Genomic DNA, 27753 nt, shown 5'->3' with positions numbered 1-27753 from the left:
CATATTCTCCTGCAAAGGGTGAACAAAACACATTCCACCTTTTAGCACAGGGAGAAGACAATGAAGTTTGATTCACCCTGACTTGAAGTGAAAAAATATCAAAGTGTTTCTTAAAAGGTAAACTCCCATTCCATTCTTTCTATTTATGTATGGTCCAAATTTATACTACTTGTATGGTTCAGATAATATCAAACTGAAAACATAACACAGAACTTGGTCTCAGGTTGTGATTCATTCAGGTTCTGCCAGTCAGTGCAAACACAAACTCCTTTAGGAAAATACTCCCACAACACATGTCCCACACGATACATATTATAAATCATAATACTCAAATTACAGTCCACTAAAAGCAAGATTTTAGGGGAAGAAAGCGAAAATTAAAACTAGAGAACTCTAGATAGTAAGAAAATATTGAGAAAAACTTACAAAACAAATATGTCTATAATAGTAATTGAAGTAATGAACTTCAAAGAAAAGAATAACACAATGTGGGGAAATATATTGGCATGCTGAGATAATTTAAATATAATTTTAGAATTTAAAAGTATAGTAATTGACATTAATATTATAAGAGAATCACATGGAAGTTCAGATGCAGATGAAGAGAGAATAAATAAACAGAAATATAGATGTGCGAAAATTACCCAAAATGCAGCACAAAGATGCAGTTGACAGATGCATTGGATCATCATTTTGTTTTAACTTCCTTCAATTAATTTTATTTCCTGAAGTTTGGAGTCTTTCACAAATTCTGGTAAAAATTTAACTGTTATCTGGAAACATACTTTGTCCATTGACAGATGACTGGATAAAGAAGTTGTGGTGTATTTATATAATGGAATACTACTCAGCCATAAAAATAATAAAATGATACCATTTGCAGCAACATGGATGGACCTGGAGAATGTTATTTGAAGTGAAATAAGCCAGAAAGAGAAAGAAAAATACCATATGATATCACTTACATGTGGAATCAAAAAAAAAAAAAAACTATTTACAAAACAGAAACAGACTCACAGACATAGAAAACAAACTTTTGGTTACTGGGGGGGATGGAAGGGGTGGGAAGGGGAGTTCGAGTTTTGCAGATACTAACTACTATATATAAAATAGATAAACAACAAGTTTATACTGTATAGCACAGGAAATTATATTCAATATCTTGTAGAAACTTATAGTTAAAAAGAATATCAAAACAAACATATGTATGTTCCTATATGAAGTATTGTACTGTATACCAGAAATTGACACAACATTGTAAACTGACTATACTTCAAATAAAAAAAAAAACCCAAAGTGATTCCATACCTAGACACATTATAGTGAAGTTGTAGATGTTCAAAGACAAATTCTTAGAAGCTACTAAAAAGTAAACATGGATTACCTAGAATGGAAGAATGATTAGCCTGAAATGGCTTCCTGAAAAGTAAAACTAGGGATCAAATGATAGTGGATTATTTTCAGAGTGCTGAAGGAAATGTTATTAAACTAAAACTGTATACCCATCTAAAAAAATCTATCTCAAGAGAAAACAAATTAAATGTATTTTCATGCAAGACTGAGAAAACTTACTGTTGAAAGATTTTAAGGGAAAAATGGGAGAGTTTATTTTAGGAAGAAGTAAATTAAACTCAGAAGGAAGAATTAATATGCAAGATGAAATGGCAAATTTGTAGACAACTCAAATACTCATGATGTAAAATAATGATGATAACATATTAATAATAGTCACACCTTCTTTGAGGTAGAAATAAAGATAAAACTACTAATATTGTAGACAACAGTATTATGTTCATTGAGGATGAGCCAGTTTTGTTTGGGAGAAAAATAAAAAAGTTGAGTATTTTAGATTTTGTTATGTAAAATATTTAATAAGATTTTAAGGATGATACCTAAAAATATAGAAATATTATGTACAACCTTCAAAATTATAAATAAGGAAAGAGAAAATGAAGGATAGCTTTGTGGATCCAATAGAAGTCAAGAAAGAAACACCAAAGAAGATGCATCATAATGAGCAAGCACAAAATAAGAGGATAAGAATAATATCAAGCATATTAGTAATTACAAATTTTAAAACATTAAGTTCACCACTTAAAAGGGACTATTCTAATGTCTAAAAAATAATAGCAACAGCACTTGGCCATATGTTCCTACTAAAGACATATGTAAAAGTTGACAAGGTAGGTGGGAAAATAGTAGAAAAAAGATAAAGCAGTACAAATTTAGGGGTTCACTCTCTTTGTGATACTTTCACTTCTAGTTCCCTGAATTTTCAGATAATCGTATGCCTGAATTTGGTCTCTGACACTTCAAGCTGGTAAGGCTTCCATTTTTTGCTGACAGCTATGAGCAGTTTGGGGAAGACACTAAGCCAAAAGCATAGCAAACTTGCAGATCTTACCAGGAGCAGTTCTGTCTTTCAAGGGTACTTTCCCAATCTCAGTGCTCTTCATCTCTGGCTCCTTTTTTTTTTTTTTTCCCTGTAGTTTTCCTGAAATCTATGATGATTAGCTGCCAGTTGGCGGTTGGGGAAAAAATACACTCAGAATTTGGACTGCAGCCCTTTCATGGTTGTCTCATTTTCACCATTACCTTCATATATTTCCAGCTGCTCTGGTGGCTCTAAATTATGTCTGCCACCTGAAACCAGTAAGATTGCAGTTCTCCACTTCCAGAACTAAGAAATGGAGTATTCCCTAAGCAAGAGAATTAACATCTTTTAGTTTTAAATCCAGTGTACTAGGAATTTTTAAAAAGTATGCCCTATTTAAGTTTTTGGCTGCCTTAAGTGTTTTCCATTGCCTTCAAATAATTGTTTTTAGTATTTTTATTCAGTTTTGGTATTTTTGGTCAATAACTGTTTTCTGTACTAGGAATTATTTAAAATCTTCACACCATCGTTTCTAGAACTTCCACTGCATTTTGTTTTTTGTTTATTTTTAGTTTTAAAAAATTGTGATTACATATTAATTTTATGTTAAATAAAGATCATTATTTTAAGTTATCAAATTGGAGCATTGGTTTTTAGTGTGAGGTGCTTTCACAGATTCATTCCCAGAGTATTCTCAAATCCAAGAGTCCTATCTAGGTAAATTGTGCCAGATGAAGTAATCCTTTACAAATCTTTTTGCTGGAGCTGTTAAGCATTGTATTTTCTTCTTGGGTTTGAAAAGACTGACCACAATGCTGTAGAGCTGTTATGATACACTGATAATTTGGGTACTAGTGGATGAATCATATATTTCATTGAATGAATGTAGTTTGTTTATTTTTTAGATTGTTAACATATTTCCCACAAATATTTTTATTTGGTTGTTGAACACCAATTTTTATGGTGTTGAAACCAATCCTTTTGAGATCCTACCAAGAGATATTTTTATCTAAAACCTCAAATAACTTAAATATAGGATGTGTGTGGGGGTGTGTGTGTGTGGGTGTGTGGTGTTGAGTCATATTTCTTCTAGAATTCAAACTTAAAATTAAAATAATATCAACTGAAGAAAAATAGTTGAAAATTGATGCAAAAAGTTAATTTTGTTAATTATACTTTTAGTAACACTGGGTGTAAAAATTATACTAAATATAAGGACTTATTAAACATGGTTCTGTATCCTGTTTAGAGCCACGTTTTGAACTTTCTATTGTTTTTTCTTCTCTTCAGTAAATGATAAAACAAGTATCTACATTTATGAATTTCCTGAACATTAAGTTTCAGATTTTGAGCCCAATGAGTAAAGTAAATGGAAGTAAAGTAAGTGGAAACCACATATGGCAACAATTTGTTACTCTGGCTACTGGAACTATTCGGTATCTCAAAATAGCACAATGTATTTAATACCATGGAATAAAACATATATCAGTACAATATAGGAAACAATAAGATTTGGTTGAGAATTTCAATATTTATATTTTTATATGCTTTCTCAAATTCAGCAGCATATTGTACACTGAGGATTTTATATGTAAATTTTTAACCAGTCACTTCCTTTTCAAATTATTTAGGTTTATGCATAAAAAATTTATAATTGGATAATAAAGATGTCACTGTACTGTGTGAATAGAATCTGTTTTATTATTTTCCATCAGTTTTACTCTTTAAAATGAATTATAGCAAATAAAAGTAAAGTGTTCATTTGTTCACTTTCCTATTACTACTGAAAGAAATTTAGCATGATATTCAACTTTCCTCAAAATATATTGAAATATGTAACACTTTCATCTTGTACTATTTTTGTTTTCAATGAATCTCAAAGTAAATATTCTTAAAGTTTTTGAAAATACTGTTTAGACATGATAGGTTTTATTCTGTCTAGTGTAATTTAAATTGATGCTTCCTAATTATAGAATATTTATAAATTGTATTGTGTTTAGGGAACTCAAGGACATCAAAAACTCATTTTCCCCTTTAAAACTCATTGTGGATTCTTACCATAACCATATAAAAATTTTAAAGTGATCTGATCAAATTTTAATGCAAAATTATTGCTCAGAAATGAATGATTAACTGCACAGTACTGAAGTACACTGAAAATTAGTGAAGAGGAGTAGAAAACCAAAACTGGCAGGGATATTATAGGAAGATCGTGAAATTGGTAAAATAATTATTTTCTTTTTCACTTGTAGCTTCCCATAATATTTTAGAAAGATAACAATAAAGTTCCTGTCAAAATTGTTTAACTGTGGGATTTAAAATAATTTGAATGTTAGAGTCAAAGGATTCTGGTTTAGGCAGCTGACTTGTTTGCTTCCTAATTACTGATTTTCTGAGACCTTTCTTTCATTTTTAAGTTTATAATCAAAATGTAATAAATCATGAAGGAATACCTTGGTTACAGAATGTACGTATTCTGCACTGTCAGAGTTCTGAAGATCTTGACATGAACTAAAAAGCTCTTTCTCATCCTCATTATTTTCACTTGACTCTCATTCTTTTACAAAGAGGTAAAGTTGAGGGATGTTTCAAAAAAGACATAGATTAAGATAAAAGAAATCTAGAGGAAAAATAGCAGAAGGATGAGGCTTTAAAAAGGAGAATGAGGCTAAAATGGATACCCAAAATTGGTTAGAACAGAGAAATACCAACATTAACGGAGAAATAAAAGAAAAATGAAAAGTAAAAAAGAAAAATGGAAAGGAGTGACAAAAAGAAAGCAAGAATATAGTAATCAGAGGATTTAAGAAAAAGGCCATATAAAGACGTGCTCATATATTTGACAGATATAAATAACTTACTGAAAATTTCTCTTTTCAAGCCATGAAATAAAATGTATTACCTAGCATTTAAAGCAAAAAATTTCCTTCAACTTTTGTTAATAGAAATGTAGACATGCAAACAATAAAAACAGTAAAGATATCTTCTATTGAATTTTATAGATTTCTAGTGTCTTGTTTTATTTTTCTGAAATTATATGTGAAGTAATATGATATTATTATTGAAAAATTAATTAATCTACCTTGAAACTTAGTGGTAAGTAATATAGAAAAAACCTCCCCTAAATTATTCAGGATTACCATATGAGTTAAGAGTAAAGTCTCATTATCAATATATTATTCCAGAAAACGTTGAGTTACTGCAAAACTATGTTCATAGGTACCTCTCAAGTAGCACGAAATGCAAATATATACTTTATTTCAGTTCTGCTTTATATTACAGGGAATTAACACTTATACTCCCATGGATGATTTTAAAAGAACTGTTCTTTGATTTGTGTCTGCATTAATATGCACTGATATTGCTACCATTTATATATCTTTCACCTTTATAGAGATATAGTTGACGAATAAAATTATAAGATATTTAAAGTATACAATGTGATGGTTTGATAAATGTATGCCTTATGAGAGGTTTCCCTTCATCAAGTTAACACATCTATCACCTCAAATATTTACCGTTTTTGTTTGTTTGCTTTCTTGGTAAAAATGGTTAAGTTGTGATCTCTTAGTAAATTTCAATTATACAATACAGTTTATCAGCTGTAGTCACCATGTTATACATTAGAAACTCAGATCTTATTCATCTGATAACTGAAAGTTTGTACCTTTTTACCAACTCCTTCCTATTTCCCCCAGCTCCTAGCCCCTGGCAATCAGTTTTCTACTCTCTGTTTTTGTGAGTTTGACTTTTTTTTTTTTTTAAAGAATCTGCATGTGAATGATACCATGCAGTATTTGTCTTTCTCTTTCTGTCATATTTTGCTTAGCATAACAAATGCCCTTCACATCCATCCATGTTGTCATAAATGTCAGAATTTATTTCTTTTTTAAAGTTCAGTAATATTCCATCATATAGGTATGTGAATGTACCACATCTTCTTTATCCATTCATCCATGGACCAGCACTTGGGTAGTTTCCATACTTTAGTTATTGTGAATGATGCTTCAGTGAACATGGGAGTGCAGTTATCTATTCATTATCCTATTTTCATTTTCTCTGGATATGACACAAAAGTGGAACTGACAGATCACAAATAATTCTATTTTTAATTTCTAGAGGAACCTCCATATTGTTTTCCATAGTGGTTGTACCTGTTTGCATTCTTACCAACAGTGTACAAGGATTCCCTTTATTCTACATTCTTGGCAGCATTTGTTGTGTTTTGTCTTTTTGATAATAGACATCCTGACAGGTGTGAGGTGACATCTTATTGTGTTTTTGAATTGCATTTCCCTGATGGTTAGTGAAGTTGAGCACCTTTTCTTGAATATACTGGTCTTTTATATGTCTTGTCTAGTCAATTTCTTTGCCCATTTTTTAGCTGGCTTATATATATATTATATATATATATATATATATAATTGTTGTTTGTCTGTTGCTATTGAGATTTAACTATTACTTGTATATTTTGGATAATAACCCCCTCATTGGATATGTGGTTTGCAAATATTTGTTTCCATTCCATAGGTTACCGTTTTTGGATGGTTTCCTTTACTGTGCAGAAGCTTTCTAGTTTGATGTAATCCCACTTGTTTATTTTTGTTTCATTCCCTTTACTCATAAATATTAAAATATCATTGCCAACACCAGTGTTAAGGAACTGACTCTTTTTGTTTTCTTCTGGGAGCTTTATTATTTCAGGTTTTATGTTCAAGTCTTTAATCCATTTTTTAGTTGTTTTCTGTGTATGGTATATGATAAAAGTCTATTTTTATTCTTTTGCATATGACTATCCAGTTTTGCCAATGACATTTATTGAAGAGGCTATCTTTTCTCCATTGTATGTTCTTTGTTTCTTTGTTGTAAATTAGTTGATCACATATGCATGGGTTTATTTCTGGGCTTTCTGTTCTTTTCCAATGGTCTAAAGAATGTTTAAGAGCCAATTTTTAAAAGTTTCTAAGTTTAAATAACTCAGGACAAATAAAAGATAATTTTATGAAATAGATAGACATAGTAGATGTTAATAAATTTGATATAATATTTATAATGAGCCGTAGAATCTTGTACCTTTACTTACTCATTATATTAACAATTACATAAGAGAAATTGACATCCCCAATTATAAAATAATTTTAATATTATATGATATTATAATATTATATGATATTATAATAATATTCACAATTTATGTATGAAGGGAATAGTTGACTGAGAGATACTATAAGTTAAGCATTCCTGAGTCTTCTGATTTTCACTTGGAGTGACTATTGTCTGGAATCAACACACATCATCACAAAGTTCCAGCCAGCCATAGAGTTTCACTTCTACCCACTCAGCTTACTATCTTTTCCAAAATGAAAGCGCTTCTCTTAAGGTGTCTGTGTGGTCATCCTCACAGTTTCCCCCACCATCCTATTTCGGGACATGGTGGATGTGTAACTATCCTACCTCCTTACTGCAAATACAGACCAAGACTTTCTGTCATTTCCTGTGTGTCATACATTCATGGAACTGGAAAAGCCCAGTAGGAGCAGAACAACAGAGTGGAACTGAGAGAACGTGTGGCTGAGGCTGTTAAATATTTCATTAGTGGGACCACATTTTCATCAGAGTCATGGCTTTCCATAATATAAATACATACATTTAATTTTGTTATACAGAGACTATAACAAAATAATCCAAATTCTGTTTAGCAAAAGAAATCAGGAGAAGAAAATGAACACAGTGGCTCAGAATTATTTTTATTCTTTTCCCTTCTTAATGACCCCTCATTCACCTTTATCAAAACTGTAACTAAATGATGTGTATGATGCCAAGAAATTAGTTAACATAATATGATGTAAAAACACAGCAATCAATATCCTTAGAAGAGACATACTTTCTTAAGTCAGGCATGGGAAATCACTGGTGGAGCTGAATATCAGTGAGATGAGATGCTGTAGGAAAATAAATACAGCTAGTTCTGGACACTCACTGTGTTGAATATTTTTTCCCTGGAGTACGAGGACCTTAGGATCTTAATTCTTTCAAAAGACAATGGGAAGATAGGGACCCAATTTTATAAGTTTTAAACTAATGTCTGTGAATTCATTTTGGGTTCACATGCTTACAACTCTTTCAGATGCATTCAACCTCCTCAGACATTAAATATTAATTCTCCATTAAAGGAGACAGATTACTTCGTGCACTTTTATTTTTAAGAAGCTTGAAGAGCGTCACAGGAAAACAACAACCCTCTCTCACCTCACCCACGCAAACAGCATCACAGGAGACTCACGTGCTCATTTGGGCTACACAAAGCCTGTTGTTGCCTAAGGTAGTCAGGAGTGATTGGTTAACTTCTGAAAGCTTTACCTAAACAGTATCAGAATGGATGCTTACTTTGATCAACACACTGTTCTACAAAGAACATTCATGGGTCAGTCATGTTGGCACAGCCTTAAGGCAGACACTGCTTTACACAGAAAAATCTGAAAGGGCATCTTGCTGTAAATATTTTTTTCCTGTGAATATACCCCTCATAGAACTTATAGTGAGAAATGTCCCTGACTTGAAGGTTATTACTTAAGAAAAGGTGGTGGTGATGATGGGGAAACATGGTTGATAATGAAAAGAATCTTTTTATGCATATGAATGAAATGTTCACCTTTGAAATACTGTAAAATCATGTCTGTTGTCTGAAGAAGCCGCAATGTGATTTGGTCAAGAGCAAAAATCACAATTTACTCCAAAAAAAGAAAAAAGAAGCACCAAAATTAAATGTTTCATTTTTTTTCAGGGGGCAAATATAGCACACATACATACATACACACTTACATACACACAAATACAAGCCACAGACATATCTATATCTATTTATATCTGTACACACACAAACACACAAAACCTTGTATCACTAATTGAGAAAAGAAGGCATTAAGCTAAACAAATGTATGATTCTTTTTTATTCTATCAAATGGCTAAGTTGGGGTGCTCTGAATTTTGGATTTGGTCTTGATATTTGTCTAAAGTCTACTTTGGCCTTGGCTTTGTTCTTAGCTATTTGAAGTCTGCACAGCTGAATTCCTGTTTTAAATATCACTTCTGTTATCCAGTGATAAATAATCATAAAATCATATAGTTAAAATCATATTTAATCAATGTAACCACATCAGTAATAAAAACAAATAGGTCATTAAGATTTAATGTTAAATCTGGAATATTTACTGCAATGGATTGAATATTTGTGCCTCCCTGACATTCATATGTTGAAATCCTAATCTCAGTGTGATGGTATTTGGAGACGGAGCTTTTGGGAAGTGATAAGGTAATGAGGGTAGAACCCTCATGTGTGGCATTAGAGTCTTTATAAGAAGATGCCAGAAAGCTAGCTGACTCTTTTTCTGCCTTACGAGGATGTGGCAGAAGGACAGCTCTCTATAAACCAGGAAGAGGTCACTCACTAAGAAAATGACTATTCTGGCACCCTGATCTCAAACTTCCAGCCTCCAGAACTGTGAGAAAAACAAAATGTTGGTTGAGGCATCAGTCTATGGTTGGTTGTTCTAGCTCGAAATGACTAAGACCTTCACATTGAAATACAGATAACCATTCTATGTACAACTCAGAGTGAAAATATCCTTACAAGATCTGTATTTCAAAATTCTGTCAGTAACTGGAATTTTTAAAATACATGTATCATTGCAAGAATAAATACTTCAGTAGTTAGTGATGATTGTGAAAGTGTTTTACATGCAGATTATTTTAATAACTTTCAAATAGTTAAATAAAATAGATTGGCACTTAAGTGTGTGAATAATTTTCCCCTTTAGCGTGGAGATTCTGAGATTTTTGAAGTTTCAAAGTGAGATGCAGAATACTGGAAAAATGTATCAGCCACATAACTTAGGAATGAGAATATTATGTATTTTTCAAGCCAATAGTCCTATTCTGAGAATTCCTCACAGAGAAATTCTTTTTTCTGTTTTAATATATCACTTAATTTAAACATGACTTCTAAGCAATTTGAACAATGAAATGGTAATGATAATTAATATAGTACTATAGAGTCATTCCTTCATCCCCATATTTGTGCTGTGATGATGATTTTGGCTTTTGTCTCTGATTCAGCCAAGAATTTATTTTATTCCTTAGCTAATCAGCATTTGGCAAAAATGTATGTAATTCATTTTCAGGCTAACTTAGACCCTTAGTAATGGTATTTATCTATCTGTCTGTCTATCTATCTATCTATCTATCTATCTATCTATCTATCTATCTATCTATCTATTTTTTAACCTCCCTTGATGAATTCTAGAGGTTGCCAGTCATAGGGTACAAAATTTACACCATAATCCCTAAGCTCTTTGAAAAGGACCCATGCTGAAACATTTTAAGAGTCAGAATGTAAGTGGCTGTTAGCATTCACAGGGCTGAGGCTAAAAGGTTAGGTTAAATTTAATTTGCTTGTCAGTTCACAATGAGCAGTCAAACAAATAAATAAAACAAAATCCAAGCTGAGAGAAACTAAGTCGCATATGCCAGGATGCTGAAAGTGTTCAGAGCATTGTTCCAGAATGCACTCTGAGCTTCTCAACGTAGAGTAGACTGCAGCCATAATAGAAAATATGTATTTTTGGCCCGTGAAATGGTGAGAACTTTACATATTTAGAAAAGATGACCATAGTGTTATTCTTCATGGACCAAACACTTTGGCTCTTTGATTAATGAATAGTCCTAAAAAGAAAAAGAAGGAAAATATTATTGTTAAAATGAAAAAGAAGGAAAATGTTATTGTTATGTCAAGATATCAATGCCAGGGATCAATGTTCAGCCCTGCCTTTCTGGATTAACATTATCGTGTCATAGTGGCCCTGACATGCACAGTTAAAGTGTGGGCCCCCCACACTTATTGCACTTTTCTTCCTGCCCGTGGAAAAAAGGTGGGTAGGTAAAAATAGCAAATTCCCAACATCCTCTCATTTCAGAAGCAGAGCTATACGGAGAAGGTAGTTGAATGTTCTGTAGGAAGGAATTTCCCTCTTGGCCTCTCATTTTGGAGTAAACCAGTGCTCTCATATCCTGCTCATGAATGTGGTGCATTTGAACACAAATGGGAAATCTAATGACATTATAAAGCACCTTGAAAGGAAATTGTTTTGCCTAAAGAAGTTTACAAATAGGGGAAGCATTAATTAGTTGGAAGGTAGAGCAATGCAGGACAGGGCCTCAAGAGAGACCTTCTCACCCTCTGAGCCAAGGAACGCATTACCTCACTGCTTTTATTTCAGGAAAAGATGGCTACATTTTCATTGCTGAAGGGTAGTCAGGCTACAAGGTCTGTGGTTGGGTTGCTATGCATGAAATACCTCTGAGTTGAATTCTTAAATTCTAGAAAATGAGGTTGCAGAACACATACACAAGCACACATGTATAAACGTGCACGTGAGTACTATATGTGTGTGTATACAGTCAGTATTGCAGAGAACCAGCGTTTGTGAGGCTGACATTTTAAAATATATATATATATTCTCATATGCAGAATGTTAGGGTTGTTGAGACTTTCTTCCTTGACTTTGACCTATCCTTTACACTGCAGCCAGGTACACAGCCCAAATTATCTACAGAATAAAATAAAATTTCTTAGTAAGACTTTATCTTTATCTTGTAAACTTCATCTAGGTGTACTTTTATGCTTTTTTTCTTATCTCCCCCTTACATTTAACTACCTACCTCATCCTTTGCACCCAGGGACTGTCTATATAAATCCTTCAAGATTCAGGACAAAAGTCTCTTCCTGTAAGAAACATTCCAAAATACCTCCAGTCCTAAATGAATACTTTCTTTTCTCAGATTAACAATGTGTTCCTTTTTCCCCCCTGTCCTGTGCTGTAGTGGGACAGAAGTCATCTGTGTTTCAAGGTCAAATGACACGGCTCCAGTTACTCCAGTCATCTATTTCTGACATTACTGTATAGTTATTCCTAACTAGCTCTCTTGGATGGAATCTTGCTCCTTCTAACAATTTATTTTCTACCCCAGTGCTTCTCAACTGTTAGGCTGTAGCATAGAGTATAATTCAAACTATCCATAGCCTGTGTCACCAGATTTTAATGAATATGTGAGTTTTATTTTAACTAGAGCTTTATAAATAAACTGTTAAAATAGTTTGACAAGATGCTGAGCAGGGTAGGACACATAAAACTGGGGTGCAACTTGCTCCAAGTCATAATGTAATGTAGAATTTATACCAGAGAAAAATCTAGTGTATACTAAAACATGTAAAAACAATTTGTCTTTGATGAAGTAGAATTAAGTTTATTAAACAGAGGTACAGAAATGAAGGGTGGTTGATGAATCAAATTCAGTCTCGATGCTTTTCTAGACATCATAAATCACTGTTATGCTACCCTAATGTAAGAGTCATAATTGTTACTCAATTGTTTGTTTTGGTTTTCAGACTTACCACTGCCTTCATGTGTGTCTCTAACATTTTTGATATGTGTCCACAATCCCTCATTCTCAGTTCTAAATTCAAAATGCTCTGACATCAAATGTTTCATCTTAATCCTTTTAGTGACAAACATGATCTGAACTGATTAGTTCCATTTAAGATGAAATTTATACATCTTGATGGAGGAGATATTTTCATGTATTTGATTTGTGGGGTGTTGCTTCAGATCCCTCTGGGGGTATTATGTAATATTCAGGGCATTTACCTTATTACTTTTCCAGAAGACCAACATACTCTGAATTCTAAATCATATCTGCTCCCAAGGGTTTCAGTTAAGAGATTGTGGCCCTGTAGTTAAAGTTTATCTCTGAAAACAAATGTTTAGAATGGCTGATATTCAGTGAAATTTTCCAAAGGCAAATCTGGCTCTGCCTCTCTTCTCCTTCAAACTCTTAGTATTTTTTCATTGCCCTCATTATTCAGGCTCCTCCATCCAGCACAAGTGGTCCTTCATGACTTTGTGTCTGTTACCTTCTCCATCCTCTGCTCCTGCTCCGGTCATCCTGAGGCTTTGAGAATTTGCCCATGCTCTTTAGTAACTACTGTTTTCCACATGTTTATTTCTCAACCTGATGTATTTTTCCATTCTACCCAGTTTATTAACTCTTACTAGGTTTTGTGTTATCAGTTTAGTTTGCTTACTCTTTAACACTTGGCTTGTCACTCCCATGGACACCCATTGTTACATCTTCTGCAGCTGTAGCATTCTTCTATGCTATATACTCTAATTTCCTATTAACTGTATTCTACTTAATCCTGTTTTCTTGTATCTTTAAAAGATGAGATCTTGGTGGTCATTATATTCTCAGTTATTAGTAGAATGGACATGTAGTAAATACTTGTTTAATAAATGCATTCAAGAAGGAATAAAATATAGTTGTCTTTAGTTGAATATACCTCTGAGGGGTAATAATATTTGATTTTTGATGAGGAAGGTTGAGATACATGTAGAGCTTTTTATAATCTAGCATTATCGACGAGTATAATGTTTTTAGATATTCCTCTAAAACTTCAAGTGATCCAGTATGGTTTTTAATGAATCATATTCCAAAATTCTCATATTAAAATTATTGATGAGCACCTGAAACAAAAGCACCAGACATTGTTGATGAAAAAAGCTCATATGCTTTATAAATCAGGAATGTGGATGATGACATTGACATTTGATTAGGGAAACTAATGCCTGACAGTTTTTTCCACAATCATAGTTTAATCATTTCATATTTTAATCAAATAGAATTTTATATGGTTTATTATTCATTTGTTATTAATTTATTAGTTTATCTTCAAGTTTTTAGGGTAGTATAAGCAGGAAGACAATAGTGATTAGAATTCTCTTTTATAAAATAGCTTGAAAGATATGGTGAGAAAAGAGACATATTTTTTAGAGGCAAATTGTTTTTGGGGGTAATCTTTTAATTAGATAGAATTTCAGACTTCAGTTTGTAATAATAGTGAAGGGTAAAAGAAACTCCACTCATACATTGTACTCAGATTCACTGTGTTACACATACACCCACAGACAAACACACACAGACACACCCAGACACATTTTTTCCTGAGCCATTTGAAAGTAAGTTGGGAACACGATACCTCTTTAACCCTAAGTGATTTTAAGTGAAGTTCCTGAGAACAAGGACATTATCTCACATAACCACAGTTCAGTTAACAAAATCAGGAAATTCTATATTGATACAGTACAATTATCTAATCTATAGCTCATACTTAAATGTTAAAATTTATCCTAATAATGTTTTATAGCTACTTTTTTCAGGTCTAGGATCAAATTGAGGATCATGTGCAATATTTAGTTGCCTATCTATTTAGTCTCCTTTATTCTGGATCAATTCTTCAGCTTTTCTTTCTTTTTAGATCTTGATGTTTTCAAGAGTAAAATCCATTTGTGTTGTAGAATGTCTCTCAATTTGGGTTTCTCTAATGCCTCCTCATGATTAGATTTATGTTGTGCAATTCTGGGAGGACAACTACAGAAACTATGTTGTCTCCTTCTCAGTACATATGGCCCAGAGACACATGGCATGGGTTTGTTTAAGTATTAATAAGGCTTTACGTATTAGTTAAGTAACTTCTCTATCTGGTAAACATTTTTGCAGACCTGTGAAGTTCCAGTAACTATGTAAACTTCTAATTTAAATATATTCAACATTTGGTCTAGTCAGATTTCAGTTGTGATTATAAATAATTGGAAACAAGAAAAGATGTAGGCCCTTCCCTTAAGGAATTTCATGTATCAATACAAAGAGACAAAAATATAAAAGCAAAAAATTTGAATAGAATTCAGTAACTATTTTACACCTGTATTCTTAAAGCTTTCCTAATGACTCTTTTAAAAGAGTTACCTTCCTGCTCTTCCCATCCGTAACAGCACAATGTGAAAAGGAGATTGTATCATCTGATGTCTGAAGTTCTGAGCTTTAGTCAGTACACTGATCTGTAAGCATTGAGAACTTAAAAACAATGCACTCACTCGACATATCTGTTAAATGAGGATACTAATAGTGTCCTTACCAAATAGGTTCTTACTGATAGATTAAATGAGAACATATTTGTGAAAGCATTTGGTATTCTGTAAATTCTACATTGACCTAAGATGGTGTTATTTATTTTGGTAAATAGAAAAGCCAGAAAATTTGTAGTCAGTGGTCAGACAATACAGACAATGGTACCAAATTCTCTGTGGGATGGTGATAAGGATCAAGTCTTATGAAAATATGCTTAAACTGATGCACTAAAACACATAAACCTCTTTATGATAATTTTGGTGACTCTTCAATATACAATAGCTTCAGTCAGTTTTGCTATTTTTGAGAAGAAGCTATGTCATTTTTCTTTGTATGTCCTTCAGGGTGCTTTTCGGTATATTGTACTGAGTAACTTTGTTAATGTTGATTGCATGTTCAAAATCTTGTAAGCTATAGCTGGTGTCTTTACTGCATGCATTAAATCTCGTATTAACAAAATACTTTTTAAATGTTTTTAGAACTTAACTCGTGGCATAGTTCAATACTCTTATTAATGTATTGGGGCACAAAATGGTTGGATGCATGTAGGTAGAGGGTCAGTGATTGAGTAGAGGACCTGGCTTCCTACCTGCTATATGTTGTTACAGAAGTCATTTGTCCTCTCTGGATCTAAATTTTCCTTTCTTTACATTTTGTTATATGTTCCTTTAAAAAAATTCTCAAATACTTTCCCTTGTCTCAGTTTTTGCCTCTGCCTTAAATGAATTCAAGAGAAATTGTATCTTGAAAATGTTTAAAATATATGATAATAGTTTAGAAACATATTAATAAAACTAATGAAAGCAAGTAAACTAGCACATAACTGTTTTTGTCATTTTACAGATTCGTAAGCAATAATAAAAATGAAAAAGTTACATTCTCTGGCCTGTTTGCATTACTCATCTTTTCATTTTTTCCCACTTATTCCTTTTTTTAAAATTGAAGTATAGTTGATTTACAGTGTTGTGTAGTTTCTGGTGTACAGCATAGTGATTCAGTTATACAGATACACTTTTTCATATTCATTTTCATTATATGCTATTACAAGATATTGAATATAGTTCCCTGTGCTATACAGTAGGAGTTTATTATCTATTTTACATATAGTGGTGTGTATCTGCTAATCCCAAACTCCGAATTTATCCCTCCCCTCCTTTCCCCTTTGATAATCATAAACTTGTTTTCTATGTCTGTGAGTCTGTTTCTGTTTTGGAAATAAATTCATTTGTATCATTTTTTTAGACTCCACATATAAGTGATATCATATGATATTTGTCTTTCTCTGTCCCACTTACTCCTTTTTGGTCTCTCAAAAGATAGTTACCCACATATCATTGAAAAGATCTGAAATGTTCATAAATGATAGTAAATGGTCTCTACTAACTGTGACCACATCCAATTTAGCCTTGAGTAAGAGCATTTTAACCTTGGCACACACTGAACACCATTTCCTGTCTACTTCAAAGAGCACACTTAAACCCAATTCCTTCAGATGGTTTCCTCAGCTTTCTTGGCTTCTGAAGAGAGTATAATTTATTGATGACTCTGCCCATGACTAGACATTCAGTGTCTGTGTTCTCAAAGACAACATTTTAGCTGCCTCGATTTTTGGTAATAACACATAATAATCTTGTTTGAGTAATTTCTCAAAAGCATTAAAGCACAGTCTATCTGATCTGTAGCCCTCTATGAGGACTAATTTCTCCAGTTAGTCCCCTCTAGGCCAGCGGTACATGTTAAGTACTATTAGACCACCATTAATGTGACCATAAGATAATTTAACAAAGTGGTCAACAGGATAAAAAGCCAAACAACCTCATGCCCAGGGAGTAGTGGAGGGTGGGATTTGTTCTGAGAGACATCTTATCCAGGGCTAAAGGAATGAATAACTTGAGATGACTTTGCCTTACAGAGTAAAAACTATACTTACCACTAATGAATATGCTAGCATTCAGTTAATAGTTCTGTTTGGTTGGATATGAAGACAAACCATTGTGCTATGTGTTAAATGTGCTGAGAGGTCTTAAATGTGTAATGCCCTCTAAATTTAAGAAACCTATAATCCCGGAGAGGAAATTAACTAATAATGTGTGTGTGTGTGTGTGTGTGTGTGTGTGTGTGTGTGTGTGTGTGTGTGTTGTATCCAGTAATACAGCCTATAGTCAGAATTGGTATTATGTAGTTTAAATAAGTATAGACAACTAATACTTGCATAGAAGGGTAAGAACGGCTTCATAGTCTGGGTTGGCATCTGAGATGTATCTGAAAAGCTAATGTTATTGACACTATTTATTGAACAAAGCTCTTTAACATGCACCAGGCTCTGCATATATTTTCTCTCTAGTTATTGTAATTGTACTGATAAGAAAAGTGTTATTATTTCTATTTTGTAGGTGAAGAAACCATTCAGATAGTACAATTTAGTGGTTATCAAACTTGAATATACATCAGAATTACATGGTGTGCTTATTAAAAAACAGATTTTTGGGCTCCATCCCCAAAGATTTTTTATTTGGTAGGTCTGAGGTGCACCTGGAGATTTTGCATTTCTACAGGTTTCTCTGGTGATGCTCATATTGCTAGCCTGGGACTGCACTTTGCAAAGCACTGGTGTCAGTGATTTGACCCAGGTCTCACATGGTTGGTATGCAGCAGAGTTAGGACTTGAATGACAGGTCTGTGTGCCTGCATCAAAGGCTGCATTTGTTTTTGCAGTTGAGCCTATCCATCCTCTAAGTCTGTTTAATGAATGAATGAATGAATGCATTTAGTAAGTCTGTTCACTTTGTTCATTACTCCTCTTCTCTTGCCTCTTTCTCAACACTAATGTGATGTATTTTTTTTTTCTGTGACTTAGGAAAATCATTTCCTTGTTTGCAGTTAGGCATGTTCTAGACCACAGCAAGAGAAATACTCAGAGGAACACATCATAGTAGAATGACATCTTAAGAAATGATTTCAAAGGGGAATTAAAAGTTACCGTTTAAACTATACATTAATCTTTGGAAACCTCTATATTTAGTATCAATAAAAAACACCCATTTTAATCCTACTGTACACCCTACATTTGTACAGTGTTTTATTATGTTTTGCAAATTCCTGTATATTTGTGCCAACTTCTTTGATCTTCACAGCAACTCTGTGTTCTATTGGCAGGGCAGGTTTTACATCATTGTAACACAGGAAGCACAGGATCGGAGGGTGAAGTGACTTCTTCAAGGTTTATTGGCTGGTAGGCCTTCTGAATTTACATGTGGTACATACTCTGTCCAATGGAAAAGGACTCAAATGTATTTTTAAGAAGAACTTAAAGAAATAAGGCATAGTGATAGCAGATTGGTTTTTATTTAAAATATGGTTATAGTTAATTGCTGAAATAATGTTTTTCTAATCAAGAATAGAGAACTGGAGCTTTCAGTAGTGGAAGCAGAGGAAATACAATTTTCAGTTCTAATTGTATTGCTACGTTAATACAGAAGGTTAAATATGATTTTACGCTACATAAAGGTAAAGAAAGGCAAAGGAAATTCAGTATTAATTCCACTTTCTCAGTATACATATACCTCTAATAATTCCACTTACATAACTAGAGATTCACTGGGTCTGCTGCCCAGAATGATGATTATTATTACCCTTTAATAAAAGGACCTAGAACACAAGTATCCTGAAAGATGGTTCTTTTCACTTATATTAGGTGGAAAGCATTTTACTTCATGCAAAGCTTCAGCACTAAGAGGAACTGAATTTGTAAAGTGATATTCTTTCCTTTTTATAGTAATTGAAGAAATTTCAGACATAGAGACTTCCTAGGCTTAACTAGATTACCCTGGGGCACTTAGGGAAAGAAGTCCCAAATAGAGCCGAGATCCTAAAAGTAGAACAAAAATTTCACAGTCTTTTACATCAAGAGGACCTCCGTTTTGTGCCTGAGGTCCATTCAAATTGAAATCCAATGCGGCTACTCTTTTACACTTATAAAGCCAAGCTTTTTGAATGTACTTTACTTCTCAAATTTGCCTCCGAGGAACTATCACAAAATGAACCAAATGTTTAACATGGCAAATTACGTTACTTATATAATAGGATTCTGGAAAACCTGCAGCACTGGCTATTGAAGGAAATCACAGAGAAGGTGAACACTGTGGTAGAGTGCATCACCAAAGGTTTTTTAGCCAGAGCTTTGGGGAAGCAACAACAGTGGCATATCAAGTCCTTACTGCTTTGCAGCAAAGGTAAGTTAACTCAGTGTAGGAAAAGAGGTCAAGCTTTTTCTGTGGCAAACAGACAAAGTTGAAAGCAACAAAGGCCTTGCAAGTGGTGGTCCCAAGCACTAACCAAAGAACAAGCCTCTGTGTACTCTGTGGAGAGGTCTGGGGTCACACGTTGGCTCTTTTAGCAACCTCCTGCATGGAGGAAAGAGCGTGGGCACAGACTTCATCTTCAAATACACGGCTGATGACACACATCGCCCAGGTCCTGCTTCTTACACTTGAACAGATGACAGGATTTGCCTTTCTCTGTTCACCACGTTGTTGATCTATGAGTAGCTAGGTCAGAGGTGTTCTTTTGTTCTATATTAGGGGGAAAATACATTACTATTTCTGAGCTTATAGCATCCTAAAGACAATTTTTAAAAGTGCATCCCAAAGCTAAATTTCAACTCACTTTGTATCTGGATTTAAGGTGTTTATATAACACAGACACACACTCATACAAACATTTATTCTACTGATGTTCAATGAGACTATAATGACAACGGTTTCACATCCTAATAACTGCAGTTGTACAACACAGAAGCTTAGTACTTTATTTTCCCTCAATTAGCTTTACTGAAAGATGCTGAATATTCAGCATAATTATTTTAGGGCCCCCAAAATTGCCTTTAGTGCTAACAGTAATGGCGCCCTATGGCTAATCACTTTTGGTGATAGGTCCTGAAAGAGTTTGGTGCTTTTGTTTTGTATTTTTCATTTACTGGACACTTAGGAAACTAGAGCTAATAAAATAAACTACATGTGAGGTAGTTTAAGGCAAGTGTCAGAAGTTCAGAGTATAAGTTTTTGTACTTTTGTTTAAAATGTGATTATACTAATGAAGTAATAGTTTACTTTTGTTTTATTCTTTTTTAAAAAATTTTTGCTGCATATTGCCTATTCTAGACACTGTTGGGAAATAAAACTCTGTGATCCCTGACCTGAAGGAGCTTACCATCTAGTTAAAAATACTAGCAATAAGCTTTATGGTACAGAGACGTTGCCCAGATAAATGCATGACACATTATAAGATCTCAATAAATCAGTGTTGAATGAATGAGTGGGTGGATGAATGAATATTTTTTAAAATAACTAGAAGATAGAAAGGAGTAAATACAACTATTGGCAGATGGTTGTGCCAATAAACATTACAGACATTGGACCATCAGTCTTAGAAAGGCAAGAGAACAATATGAATTTAAGTGGTTAGGGCAGGCCTCTTTGAACTTCAGATTCCTTATTGATAAAATACCTATTTATATCAGCTCAATTAAAATGAATTAATTCAGATTGTCTGTGAAAACACTTTATAAGCCACAAATTTGTGCTCAGTAAAAGGACATTGTGTTTCATAAGGAAAAGTGGAATTTAGCCTCAAATGATGGTCATGATTTGGCTGGCCAGGAATGCAGTAAATACGCATTTCTATGACTGTAGAAAAGAGGAAGGCATGCCTAGGAGATAGCAAAATACCAATATGCCTAACTCGATTTACATATGGAGTATAAGATTGGTACTGGAAAGATAAGTTGGAGTTAGAGAGGTAGACTTTAGTGATTTTAGAAAATGGAAACTCAATGAACAGTTTCAAATTGGCAAATAGCATAATGAACGTGGTGTTTTAACAGTGCAATTTGAAGGATGGAAATAGGCAGAATTACAAATAAGAGCTTAAAGTCTGGGAAGCCACCAGCAGGGTATCAGTTCAGTCTAGATGATAATCACCTGGACCGTGGTGGGCAGGACATGAAGCGATGAAGAAATAAGCCCTTGTTGGTGATCAGTAAATCCACTATCATAGAATGTAATATGCAGAAGATGTAAAAAGTTCATCTCAATGTTTTTTAATACTTAAATAACTATTTTTTGTATAAACATATTCTCATGACTCCATTCTACTTAGTACAGAGAAGTAAGTCTAGTAGATTATTTACTCTTTTCCCATTAAAGTCAATCTAAATGACTGTAATTCAACAGTAAAAAAAAAAATTGATTAGTTTCAAGTACTTAAAGGAGATGTTTAATATTGATTAGTTGAAAAATTCAGATCAACTGGTATCCAGATATAATTGAAAAAAATGCTGAAAAAAATGCTAAACTAAAGTCCTCATAGGGCTGTCTCTTATATAATCTAAAGAAGTTTCCTTTAAAATGTAATACATGGAAAATAACATGAATTTATCTTGTTTCTTAGCATGTATATTTCATTAGGTGATAGAGGAAATATCTGTAATTAACAATAGGAAATGATTTTTTTCTAACAATTTTAACCTTTTTTCTTACATTTTTTATTCACGAATATTAATCACATGCAAATTCAGTTATCAACACTTTATGTGTGATGAAAAATCCTTGAAAATGTAACCTCTGTGAGACCTTTGTCATATTTTTATTTCTAAAAACCTAAAGGAATTATATGGAATAATATATATGAAAATTTTATCAAAGTGATTGATTGAACTTGATTAAGAAAAGCATGTGATTTAAAATATGTTTTTGGTACCTTTGAGCAGTATATGCTACAGGCCTTACAGAAAGTAAGAGGAAGTGCAATTTCTTAAAAGAAAGTGACTCTCTAAAATGAATCCACAAACCAAAGAATGGAGATATAGTTGAAATACATACACTAGAATAATAGCATAAAGAAACTGCTGGATTACATTATGAATTTATAGTACAGATTATCTTTAATATGAATATGAATGATTTCCTCTAATACTGATTGTAAAATAGGAAAAGTATAAATACATAAAAATTATGAGGAACAGGAGAGAAGTAGGCTTTAAACTTAGACATCTGCTGGAAGTCTTCTTAAAATTCTCCTGCTTAATAGAGAAGAAGCAGTTTTCAGCAATTGCCTTCTGACATTTTTCTCTTTTAAAAATTTAGGCAGCAAATGAGGAGAGCCTGTACTTAATTATTTCAAAAGAAGAGAATTTATCAATGACTAAAATTGTTAGACTTTATTAGTGATTAAAATGTTAGCTATCTTGATTGTGGTAGTAGTTTCATTGGTGAATACATCTATCAAAATTCATCAAATTGTACATTTGAAATATGTGCAGTTTACTTTATATAAAGCGTACCACAATAAAGGTGTTAACAATTGTTAAAAATATTAAAAGAAATTGGACTTCTTTTTAGGGTTTAAGGAGCTAAGGAAGGAAAGTATTGTGGATGTTTAATCAGCTGCTAACTACTGGAAAATGCTATTTGTTAGACAGTGAATTTCCTAGTTGGCTGGTGGGCACCCTCTGAGAAATAGTATCTGACTTAAAAAATGGAGATGATCATAGTAATTACTGTATAATCTCTGCACCTACCCCCTAGATCTGAGTCCCTGAACATGGGAGTGTCTTCCTTAAAGTTTTCTAGACCCTCTTTGGTGCCTGGGACCAGCCAGCAGTGCCACCCATGGAGAGTGGCCTGAGCCCAGACTCAAATCATCTGTGCGTTCGATCACTGGAAGTGACATCTTCAAAAATGTTTGTCATCCTAAGGTACCCTGGATTAGCCAGGGATGGCAACACCCTCATGTCATGGTCTCCTGGACCTGCTATAATCCCACTCTCTTCCCTTCTTCACTTCTACCACCCCATTTGTATTAGGCCATTTGGGCTGCTATAACAAAATACCACAGACTGGTTGGCATCTGAACAGCAGACACTTACTGCTCACAGTTCTGGTGGCTGGAAGTCCGAGATCAGGATGCCAGCATGGTTAGGTGAGAGCACTTTTCCATGTTGCAGACTTCTCATTGTATCCTCACATGGCAGAGGGGTGAGGAGTCTCTCTGGAAACTCTTTTTCTAAGAGCAAAAATCCCATTTATCAGGACGCCACCTTTGTGATCTATTTACCTCCCAAAGACCCCCATCTACTAATATCATCATTTCGGGGAATTGGGATTTCAACATAGGGATTTTGGAGGGACACAAACATTCCAACCATGGTACAGCCACTGGTGGAGTTGACCAGATGTTCCAAGAATTTCCAGGACTCATGGCTATGGGGTCTTTTTGAGCCCTGTACTTAGGTGCTAGTTCCCAGAAGGCAGTCTTGCACACAAATCACTTTTTAATAGTGTCACTTGAAATTGGACTACTAGAATGCTGCATGTACACTGCTTTGGGTTATTCAAATTATTCATAGAGGTACACCTTGTTTTATCGTGCCTTACATTACTGCACTTCGGAGATGCTGCATGTTTTACAAAGTGAAGGTTTGTGGCAGCCCTGTGTTGAGCAAGTCTGTCAGGACCATTTTTCCAACAGCATTTACTCACTGTATGTCTCTGTGTCACATTTTGATAATTCTCACAATATTTCAAACTTTTTCATTATTACTGTATTAGGATGGTGATCTGGGATGTTACTACGCTAATTGTTTTAGGGCCACAACAAACTGTGCACATATAAGATGGCAAACTTACTTGATAAGTGTTTTGTATATTCTGACTTCTCCAACCGATCAGCTGTTTACCTATCTTTCTGCCTTTCCTCTGGCCTCTCTGTTTCCTCAGACACAACAATATTGAAATTAGGTCTATTAATAACTCTACAGTGGCTTTTTAGTGTTCAGTTGAAAGGAAGAGTCACATTACTCTTACTTTAAATCAAAAGCTAGAAATTATTAAGCTTAGTGAGGAAGCATGTCAAAAGCTGAGATAGGTTTAAAACCAGATCTCTTGCACCAAACAGCCAAGTTTTGAATGCAAAAGAAAAGTTCTGGAAAGAAATTAAAAGTGCTACTCCAGGGAATACATGAATGATAGAATGATAAGAAAATGAAGCAGTCTTCTTGCCGATATGGAGAAAGTTCTAATGGTCTGGAAAGAAGATCAAACTAGTCACAACATTCCTTTAAATTAAAGTCTAATCCAGAACAAGACCCTCACTGTCTTCAATTCTGTAAAGACTGATAGAGGTAAGGAAGCTGCAGAAGAACAGTTCGGAGCCAGCAGAGGTTGGTTCATGAAGTTTAAGGAAAGAAGCCATCTCCATAACATAAAAGTTCAAGGTTAAAGCAATAAGTGCTGATGTAGATTAGAAGCTGCAGCAAGTCATCTGAAAGATCCAGCTAAAATAATTCATGAAGGTGGCTACAGTACTAAACAACAGATTTTCAATCTAGACTTATATTGGAAGAAGATGCCATCTAGAACTTCCATAGCTAGAGAAGAGAAGTCAATGCCTGGCTTCAGAGCTTCAAAGGACAGGCGGCCTCTTTTGTTAGGAGCTAATACAGCTGGTGACTTGAAATGGAAACTAATGCTCATTTACCATTATGAGAATCCTAGGGCCCTTAAGAATTACGCTCAGTCTGCTATGCCTGTGCTCTTTAAATGGAACAACAAAGCCTGGATGACAGCACATCTGTTTACAACATGGTTTATTGAATATTTTAAGCCCACTGTTGAGACCCACTGCGTAAAAGGAAAGATTTCTTTCAAAATATTACTGTTTGTTGACAATGCACCTGATCACCCAAGAGCTTGAATGGAGAGTACAACGAGATTAAAGTTACTTTCATGCTTACGAACACAATATCTATTTTGCAGCTCATGGATCAAAGAGCAATTTTGACTGTCAAGTCTTATTATTTAAGGAAAAGGCTTCATAAGGCTATACCTGCTGCAGATAATGATTCCTCTGATGGATCAGGGCAAAGTCAATTGTAAACCTTCTGGAAAGGAGCCACCATTCTAGATGCCATTAGCATCTGTGATTCATGGGAGAGGTCAAAATATTAACATTAACAAGAATTTGAAAGAAGTTGGTTTCAACCCTCATAGATAACTTTGAGGGGTTCAAGACTTCAATGCAAATGTGGAAACAGCAAAAGCACCAGAGGTAGGGAAAAAAAAAAGAAATGGAGCCTAACGATGTGACTGAATGGCTGCAATCTCATGATAAAACTTCAACAGATGAGGAGTTGCTTCTTATGGATGAGCAAAGAAAGTGGTTTATTGAGATGGAAGCGTCTCCTGGTGAAGATGCTGTGAAGATTATTGAAATGGCAACAAAGGTCTTAGAATATTACATATAAAGTTAGTTGATAAAGAAGCAGCAGGATTTGAGAGGACCAACTCCAATTTTGAAAGGAGTTCTACTGTGAATAAAATCCTATCTCACAGTGTTGCATGTTACAGAGAAATCATTTGTGAAAGGAAGAGTCAGTCAATGCAGCAAACTGAATTGTTGTTTTAATTTAAGAAATTGCCACAACCACCCCAACCTTCAGCAACCACCACCACGCTGATCAGTCAGCAGCCATCAGCATGAAGACAAGACCTTCCACTAGCAAAAAAGATTATGACTCACTGAAAGCTCAGATAATGGTTAGCGTTTTTTAGTAATAAAGTGTCTTTTAATTAATGTATGTGCATTTTTTAGACATAATGCTATTATTGCACACTTAATCGACTACAGTATAGTGTAAATGTAATTTTTATCTGCACTGGGAAACCAAAAAATTCATGTGACTTGATTTATTATGATCTTTGCTTTATTGCAATAGTCTGAGACCAAACTCACAACATCTCCAAGGTATGCCTGTATAGCCAGGAGTTCTGCATGACATATTTACACAAATCTCCACAAAACTGGTTAGCCACATTATTATTATTATTCAAAGGTATAATTTTAAAATCATCTAGAATAATCATTTAATGATTTTTTGTTGTAATAGTCACTGTGAAATTTTAAACTCTAGTGACTGACATTAGACAACCAACTATAGTTTCCTGGGAAAAGACGTTTGAAGAGTGACATTTTAGTGTTATAAGAAAGAAAAGATTTCTCGGAAAAGACACATTACTTTAAATTAAATGTATTTGGTTTCATGAAAAACTCAATATATTGTTTCTTTTTTTCCACAATTCACCATGGACTAGCAAAATCTGTCATGGCCTAACATATGTGCTCTTGGTAAACCCTGATCTAAAGAAAGTGTCCAGGGCTAAGGGAAAACGCATTCTCAGAGAGGCGAGAAGCACAGACCTGGCATCTGTATAGAAGAAGCACCTCCCACACACTTTAGCCCCTGAACTTGACATAGAATTTACAGTGTTTTCTTTTTGCATCAAGCAACCACCAAGTGCCTTCTGTCCCTCTCTTGCTTTCTTTCCTCTTACTACCCTCTTCCAACAACAAAGAAACACATAAACACTTTTAGAGGTCATAACAATAGAAGACTGTTCTATGTAATTGTGAGAACCTGGGGACTACGGGTGTGCAATGTATCAGGGCTATTCTGTTTGGGAACAGGAGTCAAAGAATGAGAACTGGTTTCATTAGAGAAGATATTTTCTCCTACTGAATAGCGTACTAAAGATGGGTCATATTTGAAAAGGAAAGAATGACTAGAAATGAATATACTAACTTATTATTAAATTAAATTAGGAATAAAACAGCAAGGAGATGTTATCCATAGAATTTCCTGAATGGCATACACGAATTAAAGCTAAGTTGTATTGTTACTAAATCTCAGATCTTTTGATTTTCAAACTCATATGACGGTGGTCAATGGGTTATTTAAAAATGTGTTTCATTTTTCTGTTTTTCATTAGGGATTCAGTTCTCCAAAGTATTTGAAGTATGTTGAAAGGAAAAACTACTTAGTAAAAGACATATGAAATAGGCAGGTTGGAGTTAGCAGATGTTGATCAGACAGTTTCTTCAGTGCTATCAATGAAGGGGAAAATTGCATACATGATTAACAAAAGTATGAATATCTTCGTATTCGTTGGAAAGTTTAGAGGAAAGGGATGGAGAGATCTGTATTTAGAATAGCACCAGTCTAGAACTCTGGAGACTACAGAAAATGACCAGAAATGTGATATTGGATAACATAAGTCCATCTGTGCACCAGTCCCATCATTTATAGAATAAAGTGATTAAAATAAATTATCTCTTGGATCTTTCCAGTTGTAACATTTTATACTTTAAGGTCTTAATTTATATCATTCCATCAGGTAAGATATGATACTTTAAGAAAGAAATAATAAATTTGGTGAGGTAAATTGTATAATTATATTAAAGTGCCAAGTTTAGTGACTTTTTCCACTGTATTTAAACTAAACTTGCAATTAGTAAGAGTACATTTT

At 33.9% G+C, this 27753-nt stretch overlaps 1 pseudogene; it reads left to right on the top strand.

Moving 5' to 3' along the window:
* Window positions 1–23061: 23061 nt before the first annotated feature.
* LOC135322357 (tigger transposable element-derived protein 1-like) lies at window positions 23062–25991 on the top strand (annotated as a pseudogene).
* Window positions 25992–27753: the final 1762 nt, after the last annotated feature.

This window comes from Camelus dromedarius, chromosome 10 (genome assembly GCF_036321535.1).
Source record: "Camelus dromedarius isolate mCamDro1 chromosome 10, mCamDro1.pat, whole genome shotgun sequence".
Taxonomy (NCBI): Eukaryota; Metazoa; Chordata; class Mammalia; order Artiodactyla; family Camelidae; genus Camelus; species Camelus dromedarius.
Note: the sequence above shows the minus strand (reverse complement) of the source record. Positions and strands in the feature narration are given on the sequence as shown.